The following is a 13,552-nucleotide window of genomic DNA, read 5'->3' on the forward strand; positions in this document are numbered from 1 at the left end:
CCGTTGGCAAAAACGGAGCCCAAGGGGAAAAGAATGCCTCCCTGGGGGTGGATTCCTTCTCCGCTTGGGCTCCGTGAACGGAGCCCAAGTGGAGAAGGAATCCTTCCCTCAGCGAGGCTCTTTTTCAAATGTAGGAACCCCCCCCCCCAAAAAAAGGTCCTACATTTGAAAATTTGGTCCTACATTTGTCCCAGTTTGGAGTTCCTGACTAATGGCAACCCTACCTGGATCCTAGATCAGCTACTTAGTTAAGCAGCCATGTTTCCTGGCCAAGCACTCCCCACCCCAAAAGCTAGCAATCTCTAGTGTGAGGAGGAATTCTGAAAGGGATCCTGCTTCTCATTTTTCACATCCAGGGGATGTCTATAGGGGTGTGTGGTGGGTTCGGACTTCACCAGATGATACCCCAGAGGAGGAGAGCAGGGTGGTACACCCAGTAGGACTGGCATGGCTGCTGAGAGAGAGAAAAGGGGCATTGCCTCCCTTTCTCACTCACCCAACAACTGCTGGACCCAGAATGGATCACCGCAGCACTGTCACCCTTCTTTCATTCTTGGTCTGGCACAACTACTGGGTGAACAGCCATATCAGTCAGGCCCAGAATGAGCCACTGGGATGCTGCAGCACTGGCCAGGTTGCAGGCAAACAAGTGGGAAGGAGGAAAAGACAGTGGGGCAGTCCACTTTTGTCATGGACTATGCTAGGGAATACTGAATAATGCAATCATCATATCTGTACCTGATGACACTAATGCTAGTGATGTCACTGGTCACACCAGAGCCTGATGGCAGGAGTGGAATGGATGCACCCCAATTGACAATAGAACAGACATCGGTGTGGCTAATGCCTGGTAAAGCAGGATTGGGACACTTTACAATCAGTGCCACAATTGTGAATATGTAAGGGCAATGAATGCCAATCAGTTACAGATCCATAATTCTAGGCTCTGTATCTGTAACTGTGATCATGAATTCCAGCCAATGAAATATACAGAAAGGGAACGCACCATTTTATTAGTAAGGGCAAAGACATTACATGAAGCACACTGTTATGTATTGTTATGTGAATTTGGCAAGGCTGAAGTTGACCCCAATAAATCATGTCAAAAATCCATCAGTGATAGCTTTATTGGCCAACCGAAATACACAATGTTATAAGCTTTCGAAGCTTCATGAGCTTCTTTATCAAGCAAGATGTTACAAACCAAACAGAAGAAGAAGAAAAAACACCATTGGAGATGTTAGTCAGATACCTGAATGTAGTTTCAGTTCTTAGTAAAGATGTTATATCTTTTGCAGGCAGGCTCCTGCTCTTTCTGGCCATGCTGCAAAAGGGAGTTATTCAAAGTCCAGGAAATTTAAAGTCCATTTGCATCTCAACAGGGACCCCTCTTTTGCAGACCAATATGTCTCTATTCCAGTGAGGTCACAGGCCTCTTTGTAGGCAGATAACAATGGATTCCTCAAAAAGTCTCCATGTTTTTGCATAAGAACATTTTGGTGGTGTAGAGGTAAAACATGCAAATTCAGTCCAAATGTAAGAAGAAAAATTGTTTTACCTTGCTTGACATTCCTTCATGGTTCCCCTGTTGCAGCTACAATGTGGTATCTCATAATACAGAAAACATGCAGGGGTAGCTGCGTTCGCCATTTAACAAATACAAACAAAAATCTCCCTATTGCCACATGGCCAGAAGGAGGAGGAGCCTGCCTGCAAAAGATATCCTCACCATCATAACAATCTAGAGAAACAAGAGATAGCTTCCAAAATTTGTTTCCAGTCTCTCGCTCTTTCTTCTATGTATATTTGAGTTTTTGCAGTCATTTCTTATATAACTGCCCTGATATATAAATCTCATAATCATAAAGGTACCCATCACTAACTGGGTATTTAGGGAGCCCTTCTGATGAGAGAATGCCCTAATGCAAGGATGGAAACTGCAATCCTACAGATATTGTTGAACTGCAACTACCAGTATTCCTCAACAGTGACTACAGTGGCTAGGTCTGTTGGGCCTTGTAGTCCAACATCTGGAGGGCTGCACAATTCATCCCCCACTGAATAGCTAAAGCACTCATCTGAAGTCATGTAAAAATAATCTATATAATGGAGGCAATATTGATTCCACCGCCTGCTGATAGAGTCATCTAGATGGGTATGATTAGTCTATTAATAGGGCAGGAATTTAAAGTTTTCAGTATATAGATTATTTTCATATGACATCAGATGATTGCTTTAGAAGTTTTCTTATGTATTTTATATACTTAAATTTTACCACCTTCATTCCAGTCAGAAAGGGAAACCCACAAAACTGTCCTCCTAAACATGCAGTTAAAGCCAGCCATTCCTCCAGAGAGGATAAACACTAAAAATGCTCTGCTTCATGGGATTTCCTCCCAAACTAGATACTCAAAGCAGGGGCCATATAGTAGGTTTCACACATATGAAAGTTCATAAAGGAATTTCTCCTTCTATGTGGATTCTTTGGTGTGAGGTAAGATCGAAGTTCTTGCCACACTTCAAACACTGATGTGGCCTCCCTCTAGTGTATGTTTTCTCATGTTTAGTAAGGCTTGATTAATCAACAAAGGTCTTACTGCACTCTGAGCATTCATACGGCCTGTTGCCGGTGTGAATTCTTTGGTGGGCATAAAGACTTGTCTTGTAATTGTAGCCTTTTCCACACTCTGAGCATTTGTGAGGTTTCTCTCCTGTATGGATTCTTTGGTGTGAAACAAGGCCTTTGAGCACACTGAAGCGCTTTCCACATTCCAGACACTTATGGGGCCTCCCTTTAGTATGGATTATTTCATGTTTACTAAGGCTTGATTTATCACTAAAATTCTTGCTGCAATTTGCACATTTGTATGGCCTCTCTCCTGTGTGAATTTGTTGGTGTGCACAAAGGCTTGCTCTGTAAGTGAAGCTCTTTTCACAGACTGAGCATTTATATGGTTTCTCCCCTGTGTGGATTCTTTGATGAGATGTCAGACTAGTATTGTGAATGAAGGTCTTTCCACACTCCAAACATTTATATGGTTTCTCTCCTCTGTGAATTCTCTTATGCTTAATAAGACTTGATTGAATTAAATAGCACTTGTTACAGTCTGAGCATTTGTATAGCTTCTCTCTCGTGTGAATGCTTTGATGGGAACGAAGGCTTGCCTTGTAAGTGAAACTTTTCCCACACACCGAGCACTGAAATGGTTTCTCTCCTGTGTGGATTCTTTGATGTGAAACAAGGCTTGTGGCATGAATGAAAGTCTTGCCACACTCCAAGCATTTATATGGCGTCTCCCCTGTATGAATTCTTTGATGTGTTATCAGGTGGACTTTCTGTCTAAAGGTCTTTTCACACACAGAACACTGATATGGTTTCTCCTCTGTGTGTATCCTCTTGTGCTTAGTAAGGCTAGACTGATCATAGAAGCCTTTCCCACAATCAGAGCAGATATATGGTTTCTCTCCTGTGTGGATCCTTTGGTGTGAAGTAAGGCTTTTGCTGTGGTTGAAGCCTTTTCCACACACTGGACATGTATGCAGTCTCTCCCCTGTATTAATCTTATGTTCTTTTTGTACTGGATTTTCAAGGGAGTCTCTAGTGAGATGAGGCATGAGTGCATCCCTTCTCTCCTTTGTATGCTCTCCTTCTTGCTTTCTTGATGCATCTAGATCCCACAAGTTCCCCTTCGGTGCTTCATACTCAGCTTTTTCAGATAATAACCCAAATGGTTTCCCCTCACTCTCCATTTTCAACCCATCATCATCTGAAACAGAGAGAAAAATCAGAGAAGAAATAGAATTCCAAGTATCACAGGTCTCTTTCACAGTACAGTACACATTTATAGCACTTTGATAATAATTAAACTACTACAGCTGCATCTTATCAAATCCTGACATGTAAGTTTGGTGAGGCATTAAAGCTCTCTGGCAGAGAATTCTACATAACCTCACAAAATTACAAATCCCAGGATTCCATAGGATGAAGCCATGACAGTTAAAGTGAGATTATATACAATTTATATAACTGTAGTGTGGAAGAGATTTCACTCTTTACATAAGGTTGCAACATTCAATGGGTTAAATTTTTGATTGATTGATTGATTGATTGACTGATTGAATTTATACTCTAACTTTCTCCTGAGGTTGGGATCCAGTAAGAAAGACGTACACTTTGAAATAAAATGAAATTATGACCCTCAGGCAGCAGATTTTTTTGAACTCCTACAACATGCTTGCAAATTGTAAAGCAACACTCAGGTAGTTAAGTGGCAGCTGTGCTACAGTAACCTTCTGTTAACTATCAACTATCAACAGTGTGCAACCACTTGGGTATCTGTAAATGAGCCTTGCGTTTATACAATCCCAATAAATCAAGTCAAACACAGATGGAACTAAAGAAGAATATGCATGTGCAACAGCTACACTTGTAGCACCTGCTTATGCGACACTGAAATGAAATACAGTGTGCCTGCACCATAGGCAGGTGCACTATACGCAGCTGAAGCTGTGCTGCAATACAATGAATGGTGCACATGTCCTTGGCACCCGAGCTCCATTATATTCAATAGGGCTTGAGCATACGCATTATTTGCCTTACACGGGGGGGGGGGGGGGGCGTCTGTAACAGATCCCCCATGTAAGGCAAGGGTCCACTGTACTGATGTTATCCCATGACCAAAACAGTACTGTACAGCCATGCGTGTAAGGGAACTTGCGTGTGCATAAAACACCAACTGGATCCCCACCATTATTTTATTCCTTTAAAACATTTATACTACAGCCATGTAAACCCACTGAATCATAACACTTACATAAGTGTTGTCTCATCAAATTCCCATTGATTAATTGGGTCCACTCTAATGAATTCAGACCAAAGATGTGATTCAAGTACTCTCTAGAATTATGTTGTTGACTGCAGGTCCCCGTAAGCCCGGCTAGCATAGCCAAAGGTGAGGAATGCTGGGAGGTGCATCTAGAGAAACACATGATTCTCATCCATAGTTACTTTATATGTTACATTTTAAGACATATAAGAGATTTCCCCCCTATGTTTTGTGCCATTCTTTTAATAATAATAATAATAATAATAATAATAATAATAATAATTTGTTTTATTTATATACCGCTATTCCAAAGATCATAGCGGTGAACAGCAAGTAAGCTAATTAGCAAGTCCATAAAGCCTAGCCACATGCCTTCAACTGAGGCATAGAGAACTTGATACTTTCCTGATGTTCTGGAATTCAGGTCCATTTGTTTTTGTTGTTATGTGCCTCCAGGTCAACTCTGAGTCCTATCCTTAGAGAGTCCCCCCCCCCCCCCCACCAAAGGTTTATTCAGAGGAGATTTGCCATTGTCTTCCTCTGAAGTTGAGAAAAGGATTTACTTAAGATCACCCAGTGGATTTCTATGGATGAGTGGGGATTGGCACCCTGCCAGCATGGCAAAGTGATTTGAGGGTTGAACTCCTGGCCATGTAAACCCACTGGGTGACTTTGAGCAAGTTATACACTCTCAGCCCCAGAAAATGGACATGGCAGATTGAAAATTGGAAACAGCTTCTGTATTTTTAATTATCATGTAGAAGATGCAATTTTAGCAAGTGTCGCTTGTCACGCAACCAGTTAACAAGTAACATCTATTGAAATTCCTGCTTCTACATAACCATTAACCAGTGGCCCCTGCTCCTGCTGCTCCACAGCCTTTTCCATGTCTGGCAGAGCTGCTGGGTGAGCAATAGAGTGAAGATACTCTCTTTACTGCTTGGCCGACAGAGCCAAGACCCTTCCTACCAATGCAGCATGTGATGCCACCCACTGAGGTGTAACCCAACGTGGTTAATGACACCCCTTTCCAGCATTCAAATCACTGTGCCACACTGGTTCTTAACTTCCATATGTTCCATAAGCACTAGCAGATTTTATTCCTTACCATTACCAACCCCTATTCACACAGTAGTTTTGGCAAGGACCTTACCCTCTTCCTTGCCTACAACAGGGGACATGTTTTCCTTCTTGAAAGATGCTGAAAAATTCTCTTCCACTTTCCACATTGATGGACTGTACGATTTCACCACAATGGTATTTTCTGGCACGAATTTCTCACCATCATCTGGAGTCTCCCACTCTTTTTTTGCTGAAGCCAAAGAGGAAATAGAGAGAGAATAATAAAGAGTAAAGTCTTTTGGATACACAGAAAAAATATTATTACTATCATTATTACTGGTAGTGTAATAATGATCCTATTAAATCAAGGTAGGAATTCTGATATTGTTGGACTGCAACTCCAAGCATTTCTGGCCAGGGCTGCTGAGACATGGGGTCCAACTACATCTGGAGGACTAGTGAATTAGGAACTTTTAATTAATTTACCTTAAAATGTTAAGAAATGTAATTTGTTGATATCCTGATAGACTTGTTAAATGGACTTGATATTTTAAACTTTAAAATATCACATACAATGGCTAAAATAGGTCATAATGTCAACGTGAGAAATAGCGAATTAGCCTTGTTTGGCAGTTTAACTATTATAATATTATTTTTAAAATTTATTGCTGACAAAATTAATGAATTAGGCCAACAAATTAATTTTTAACACATTTTCCCAAGCTCCTGCCTTCTTGGGTTCCCCTTCCCAAGTTAGATATATCCATGCTTTTGTAGTAAATCAGAAAAGACTCTTTCAGAGATTATGTCTGGTCCATGAGACAGAGGTTACATATCCCTGGTTTAAAGTCTCTCTACCCTGCATTTAAACTTTCTAAGCACTCGCACACACAATTTCACATTGCATCTTACCAAACAGGTTGGTCTGTTCATCATTTGTTTCCTCCTTAATTCTGGTAGACAGCTGCTGCTTTTGTTCACCCATCACAGTCCAGTTTGCCTCTGAGGAAATCACAGCTGCCGCTACCGCTTGTGGCACCTGGAACAGAAGAGAGCAATAGGGTTGCCAGGTCTCAGGGCTGAACCTGGAGTCTCTAGTTTTTGTGCGTCACCTTCAGGCGGGAGACGAGGTTGCAAATTCTCCATTTGATGAGCTTAGCTCCAGATAAGAGGAAAAGATTGTAGAACAGCAGCTTGCTACAGTTTTGCAAGGTTGCTACATTAGCACTGATTAGCCTTTAACTTTAATTTGATAGCCTTGCCTGATTTTAACCCAGAAATCCTGACAGACATACACAAATGTCTTATTCAGATCTTCCTTTTGGTGTCTCTTTGAGGAGCTATGCCAAAGAGCCACCACCATCAACATTTCCCTGCCCAAGCAATCAAAAATATCAGAAGAGATGCTGTGATTGAGAGAGCAGAGGTTGTTAGTGCTTCTTTTAGCTTCCCCTGGAATGGACTAAGCTTTTGCCTTTCGCCACTCTACTCAGAAGGGGATGGGTCCTTTTTTGGTAATAGTTAAAGTACAAAATTTACACTGACCCAGTTTTTTTTTGGGGGGGGTCAAATTTTTGACTACAATTTCTTGATTGATACATGAGTATATACAGTATATTTTAAGCAACCTTAGGCACAGTAGACACTGCCCCAAAAGGGTGGCCTGCCGGTGGCCTTTTTCCCTCCAGAGGGACACTGTAGCCACCAGACCACGCAGCATCCATCAGGTGTAAAAAGAACCCGGAAAAACCAGGGGGTTTTTGTGTCGCCGGGCGGATGTAACAAGTGTGCCAATGGCGCGCTCATTACGTAAATGATGCGCAGCGACATGCAGACGCAGCGTGTCGCTTATGTCAAAATGGCAGCTGGATGGGATGTTGCCATTACTACGCCGCCGGCACATACTAGGATTAGGTTTGTGCAGTTTGTGCATGATTCCTAAACCTAAAATCGGCGCCAGCATGGGCATTTGGCTTGTCTGTTCTGGGCCTTAGTTCCCATATTGGGAGAAAAGTGAGACATAAACAAAAATATAAATATTAGTATATTCAGCCTTTCATATCCACGGATTCCTCATCCACAGATTCAAGCATCCATGGACTGAAAACATTTTCAAAATATATCAGTTCCAAAAAGCAAAACCTGATTTTGCCATTTTGTGTAAGAGATGCCATTTTTACTGTGTCATTGTACTTAATGGGACTTGAGCACCCATGGATTTTGGTATACACAGTGGGTCCTGGAACCAAACCCCAGTGGATACTAAGGGCTCACTGTAGCAGTAGTAGTAATAGTATCAGCTGTTGGAGCAATTCCAAATTAACTGCCATCGCCAGTCTCTGAAACTGAGAGTGTGTGACTTGCCTAAGGTCACACAATGGGTTTACATGACTGAGTTGGGATTCAAACCCTGGTCTCCAAAGTTATCGTTTGGGGATGATTTGATTGTGTATTCCACCATGGCAGGGGGTTAGACTTGATGGTCCTTAAGGTCTCTTCCAACTCTATGATCCAATGAACTGGAAAAATATTTGAATTCAATCATCATACATAGGATTACGACAGCACTATTACAAAAAGGGATACTGCTTGAAACATACCAAGTTATCCAGTGACACGTCACTGATTACAGTCGGCCCTCCATATCCACGGATCCTTCATCCACGGATTCAAGCATCTATGGCTTGAAAATGTTTTTAAAAATATATACATTCCAAAGCAAACATTGATTTTGCCCTTTTACATAAGGAACACAATTTTACTAAGCCACTCTATTTAGGGGCTGGAGCATCCATGGATTTTGGTATCCGTGGGGGGGGGGGGGGAGTGTCTTGGAACCAAATCTCAGCGGATACAAAAGACCCACTGTACTAGAGGGATAGAATCTGAATTCCTTGAGGGTCCATTCAGCAACACCTGCTGAAGCGTGAAATCAAGTCAGTAATAATCATGACTACAACACCACCTTGAATGGATAGCTAGGGGCGAGGGAGAATCTGCAGCGCCATTTCAAAGTGTTTTGGGCCAACCCTAGTTGCAGACAAATGAATAACTAACACAACACCATCTCACCCACATAAAGCAGTTCTTTCAACCTATCATTGTTGTTTCCTAGATCCTGACATGGGTAAAGATCTTTTGCCCAAAATGTCCTCACCTGTTCTTCCTCCTTCTCAGCCTCTTGCTGCTTTTGCAGGAAACCCTCAGCCAGGGCCACTGCCTGGGGACAGGACTCTGGGTAATGCTCCATAACCCACTTTTGCATCTCCAAGGGCAAGATGGTCAGGAACTGCTCCAGAACCAGCAGCTCCAGGATCTCCTCCTTGGAGTGTTTCTCAACCTTCAGCCACTGATGACAAAGTTCATGAAGCTGTCTGTAACCATCTTTCAGTCCTTTGGCCTCTGGGTAGCAAAACCCCCTGAAGTTTTGACGGTGCTTCTCCTGGATCATGGCGTCCCTTCTCAAGATGGCCTCCTTGACACTTCCATAATCCTCTCTGTTTCTGATCTCCAGGTCCAGAAAGGCCTGTTCAGCATCCCCACTGAAGGCTGGCAGGAGCTGGGCTGCCCACTCTTCTTTCGGCCAACGACAGGCCTTGGCCACTTGTTCAAAGGAGATGAGGAAGGCCTGAGCGTCATCCCATGGGCTGGTTTCTATTGACAGTGGTGGGCTTAGCCATTGTGATTGAGGAGACTCCACCGTCTTCAGGAACATCTGCCATTGGGATTCCCAGTGCTTGGCCATAAATCCTTTTTGGGGCTCTTCCTTCACCTGAGTTGGAGTTATCCTTGAGAGGGGGATTCTCACTTCATCACAACCCATTGCATCAGAGTCCATGTTGGGGTTGAAACCTGTTGTGTCCAGGTGAATGTGTGGGGGTTTTCTTGTGCTTTCCAATGCCTCACCTGTGCTCCTAGGCTCTTCCGCTTCCATTTTCATTCTTTGCAGTATCACCTGCTGGAAAATTCTAGAAGAATTGACTACAACTTGGATCAGAAAGATGTGCCAAGCTTTGTTCTGGAGAAAGAAGAGGAGAAAGATTTAACACTAATAAAAAGAGTCCATTGCATATGAGGAAAAAATGGAATAATAATAATAATAATAATAATGGCATTCCTGCATTAACAAAAGTCCAAAACACACTGCAGAAATCATCCAGTCTGAAGCCACTTTAACTGCCCTGGCTCAATGCTAGGGAATCCTGGGAATTGTAGCTTATTGTGGCACTGGAGCTCTCTGACAGAGAAGGCTAAATGTCTCACAAAACTACAGTTCCCAGAATTCCCTTGCATTGAGCCAGGCCAGTCAAAGCGGTCTGAAATTGGAATATTTCTGCAGTGTGTATGGAACCTATATCTCTGATAAAGAAGCTCCTTTCTACAAAAAAAAAATTAAAAGCCCTCCCCAGCCCCCTGGTACCCAAAATGCCAGAGAGTTCTAGTGCCACAACAAACTACAAATCCTAGGATTCCATAGCATAGAACGATATTCTCATCATTGGACAGCCCCAGAGTCCTGTCTCTTCTCTACGCAAGGAAGAACCAGGAACCTGGACTACTTGCAACTCCACTCCATTTGCTTCTCACCAAAATTTTGGTGCTTTTTCCTTCAAGTCTGTTAATATTTTTTGTGGCTGTTTCATTTCTTGTGGGATGCTGGCCTATTTGCTTTGCATATCTATTAACAGTTTTTTAAAATCCATGCCAAACTCAGAGTTACTTTGATTCTACAGTAACTTCTTAGTTCTTTTTGTGCATTTATACACATAGGAGGACCTTGAAGGTGGAAGAAAAGAAACAGGTTAGTAACATTCTCTTTCCTTTTCTGTTCCTCACAGGATATGGAACAAGGACTAGGCCTATGTGTACAAGCACATCTCTTAATCCTGATGGGCTCATAACAGCTCCTACAAGTCTAGATCAGGTAGGGAACAGGATCTCAAGGGAGGCAAGAAAAGAGTGGGCTGGTGCCTGTCTCCTTTTGACCACTCCCTGGTCCCCAAAGAATCTTGTCATTTTCCTTTGCTTCCATCAAAGATGCCACTGCAAGAGACATGTGGATGGCATCCTATAAGAATTTCAATTTTCTTGAATAATCCCAGGATACCATAGCATTGAGCCATGGCAGTTAAAGCAGGGTCAAACTGCATTAATTCTTCAGTGTAGACTCAGGCCAAATAGGAATTTAAATTTTGGTCTGCCAGGCTGCATCTACCCTGCAGAGTTAATGCAGTTTGAGACTCTTTAACTGCCCTGGCTTAATGCTATGGAATTATGGGGATTGTGGTTTCTGTGGGATATTTACCCTTCTCTGTCAAAGACCTCTGGTGCCACAACAAACTACATATCCCAGGATTCCATAGCAGGGAGCCAGGGCAATGAAAGCCATGCAGATCTACCTATCTAATCTACTTGAAAGAGTTTGCTATGAGTTTTAAACAGAGGAGAGAAAGGTGACAATGTTTGCTGCTCCAGCCTCATAGAATGAAACACAGGAGGCAAAAGCCAGCGTTGGGAAAGAGTTGCTTTTAGGCTACAACTCCCAGAACCCTCCAGCAGGCATGGCCTGGGCTGTGGGAATTGTAGTCCAAAAAAAAGCACAAAAACATATTAGGAAACATTTATTTCCTAACTCTAGCAAATGTATATACTTGAATACTGCTAGGACCTGAACAAAACTGAACAAAATGAGGGTAGGGGGGGAAAAAATCTCTGTCCTCCTTCCCAGTTTGCTGCCTATCCTTTGCAAAGGCATGATCTGATCTTACCTTTTGCACTTTTCGTCTTTCCCCTTCGTCCTTTCTTTCTCTTGGATGCAAGCAAAGAGAGAAAATTACCAAGGCCAGACCCCTTCCCTCCTTCTTCCCTGAAGTTAAACAAGAACAAAAGCCTCCCCTGTTTTTGACAGTGTGCATGCAACCTTCCCCCCTTGGCTTCCACTCCAGCCTCCTCTCTAGGAAACCCAGCTCTACCAGCTTAACTCTTTGAAAACCCTGAGAAGGAAAAGGAAGAAGAGAAGGTGACCTGTCACTAGGATAGGAGTGGAAAAACATGCCACCCTCCAGATGTGGTTGGACTGCACCTGACAATATTCCTGTGTAGGGTTGCCAGAATTAAAACTGGAGGAGGCTCCTATACTTTCACATCATCATGGGGGGAAATCGGGGGTTTAAACAGTGACTATCCTGTGAAAATCATGCAATTGCAATTAAAATTTTCACACGCATCACAATTAAAGAGTCATTATCCCAAGAATAACTAGGGAATAAAAAGCAACAAATTATTTACGAGAGTTCCCCGTGAATGATTTGTTGCTGATTATTGCCTGGTTATTCCCATGATAATGGCTCTTTGACTGCAAAGTTGTGTGAAAATCTTAATCGTGATCGCACGATTTTCACGGGATAATCACTGTTTAAACCCCCGATTTCCCCATGTAATAAAATCCCTAAAACCATAAAGTTGGAAGGGAATTCATGAGCCAATCATAGAATCCTAGAGTTGGCAGAGACCCCAAGGGCCATCTCTTCCAACTCCCTCATGCAGGAACTCTCAATCAAAGTATCCCCGACAGATGGCCATCCAGCCTCTGTTTAAAGACCTCCAAAGAAGGAGACTCCACCACACTCCGAGGAAGTATGTCCCACTGTCGAACAGCCCTTACTGTCAGGAAGACCCTCCTAATGTTTAGGTGGAATCTCTTTTCCTGTATTTTTCTCCATTGTTCCAGGTCCTATTCTCTGGAGCAGCAGAAAACAAGCTTGTTCCATCCTCAGTATGACACTCCTTCAAATACTTAATCCAGTCCAATGCCTGACTGCCATGCAGGAAGACACAGGAAATTATCACACAGGGATAAGAAATGGGGGGGGAAAGGAATGCTCCCATCATAATCGCAAGAAGATTGTCACACGAAGTCACACTCATCCAGTACTTCTCCCATGAATAAACTATAATGATTCTGAAACTTATTAACAGAGAAACTCCGCAAATCACTTGCTATCAGGGCTTCATTATGCTATCATGAAGGTGTAGAAATCAGTAACAATTCATTTGCACTATTGCAGAACAATCTGGGAACATATCACGGAGTGCATTTTGCTTCTCATTGCTAGGATTGTTTTAGAAGTGGAAGTCTTTCTTCTTTTGACCTGTGGGGAACGGTTTTATTTGAACTGGGGAAAATAATGTAGTGAAATATACAAATTTTATTTTGTTGGGTTTGGCACAGAAGAATGATTTTCAGACGTGCTAAGTAGTGCCGAGACGGTGCATGCGTGAAACATTCAATAACACTACAATAACGATACACAAATGCATCTATATGGAATGCAATTATTATTCTTTCATTTTTATATCATCATTATAGTGTCATTGAGCAACTGTGTGAAAATATCAATCGCTATAGCACTATGCTTCTGTTATCTTTCAATAGTGCGGGAATTGGTCCTAGTATGATAATCTCCACAATGAAAGCACCCTCAGCAGATGGCCATCCAGCATCTGTTAAAAATGCTCCAAGGAAGAAGACTGTGCCACTTTCCAAGGGAGTGTCTTCCACTGTCAAACAGCTCTCACTGCCAGGAAAATCCTCCTAATGTTTAGGTGGAATCTCTTTTCCTGTAGCTTGCATCCATTACTCTGTGTTCTAGTCTCTGGAGCAG

At 42.5% G+C, this 13,552-nt stretch overlaps 1 pseudogene across 1 annotated transcript; it reads right to left on the reverse strand.

Annotated features, from left to right (window-relative positions):
* Nucleotides 1-1,161: 1,161 nt before the first annotated feature.
* On the reverse strand, nucleotides 1,162-11,770 carry LOC149320656 (uncharacterized; annotated as a pseudogene). The gene is made up of 6 exons (XR_016279355.1): nucleotides 11,657-11,770; nucleotides 9,046-9,906; nucleotides 6,801-6,927; nucleotides 5,980-6,183; nucleotides 2,910-3,767; nucleotides 1,162-2,741 (listed from the first exon to the last, which is right to left on the reverse strand). The product of XR_016279355.1 is annotated as an uncharacterized LOC149320656 (transcript).
* Nucleotides 11,771-13,552: the final 1,782 nt, after the last annotated feature.

Source organism: Sceloporus occidentalis, unplaced genomic scaffold (assembly GCF_023333645.1).
Source record: "Sceloporus occidentalis isolate IW3139 unplaced genomic scaffold, rSceOcc1.0.p SCAF_1, whole genome shotgun sequence".
Classification (NCBI taxonomy): Eukaryota; Metazoa; Chordata; class Lepidosauria; order Squamata; family Phrynosomatidae; genus Sceloporus; species Sceloporus occidentalis.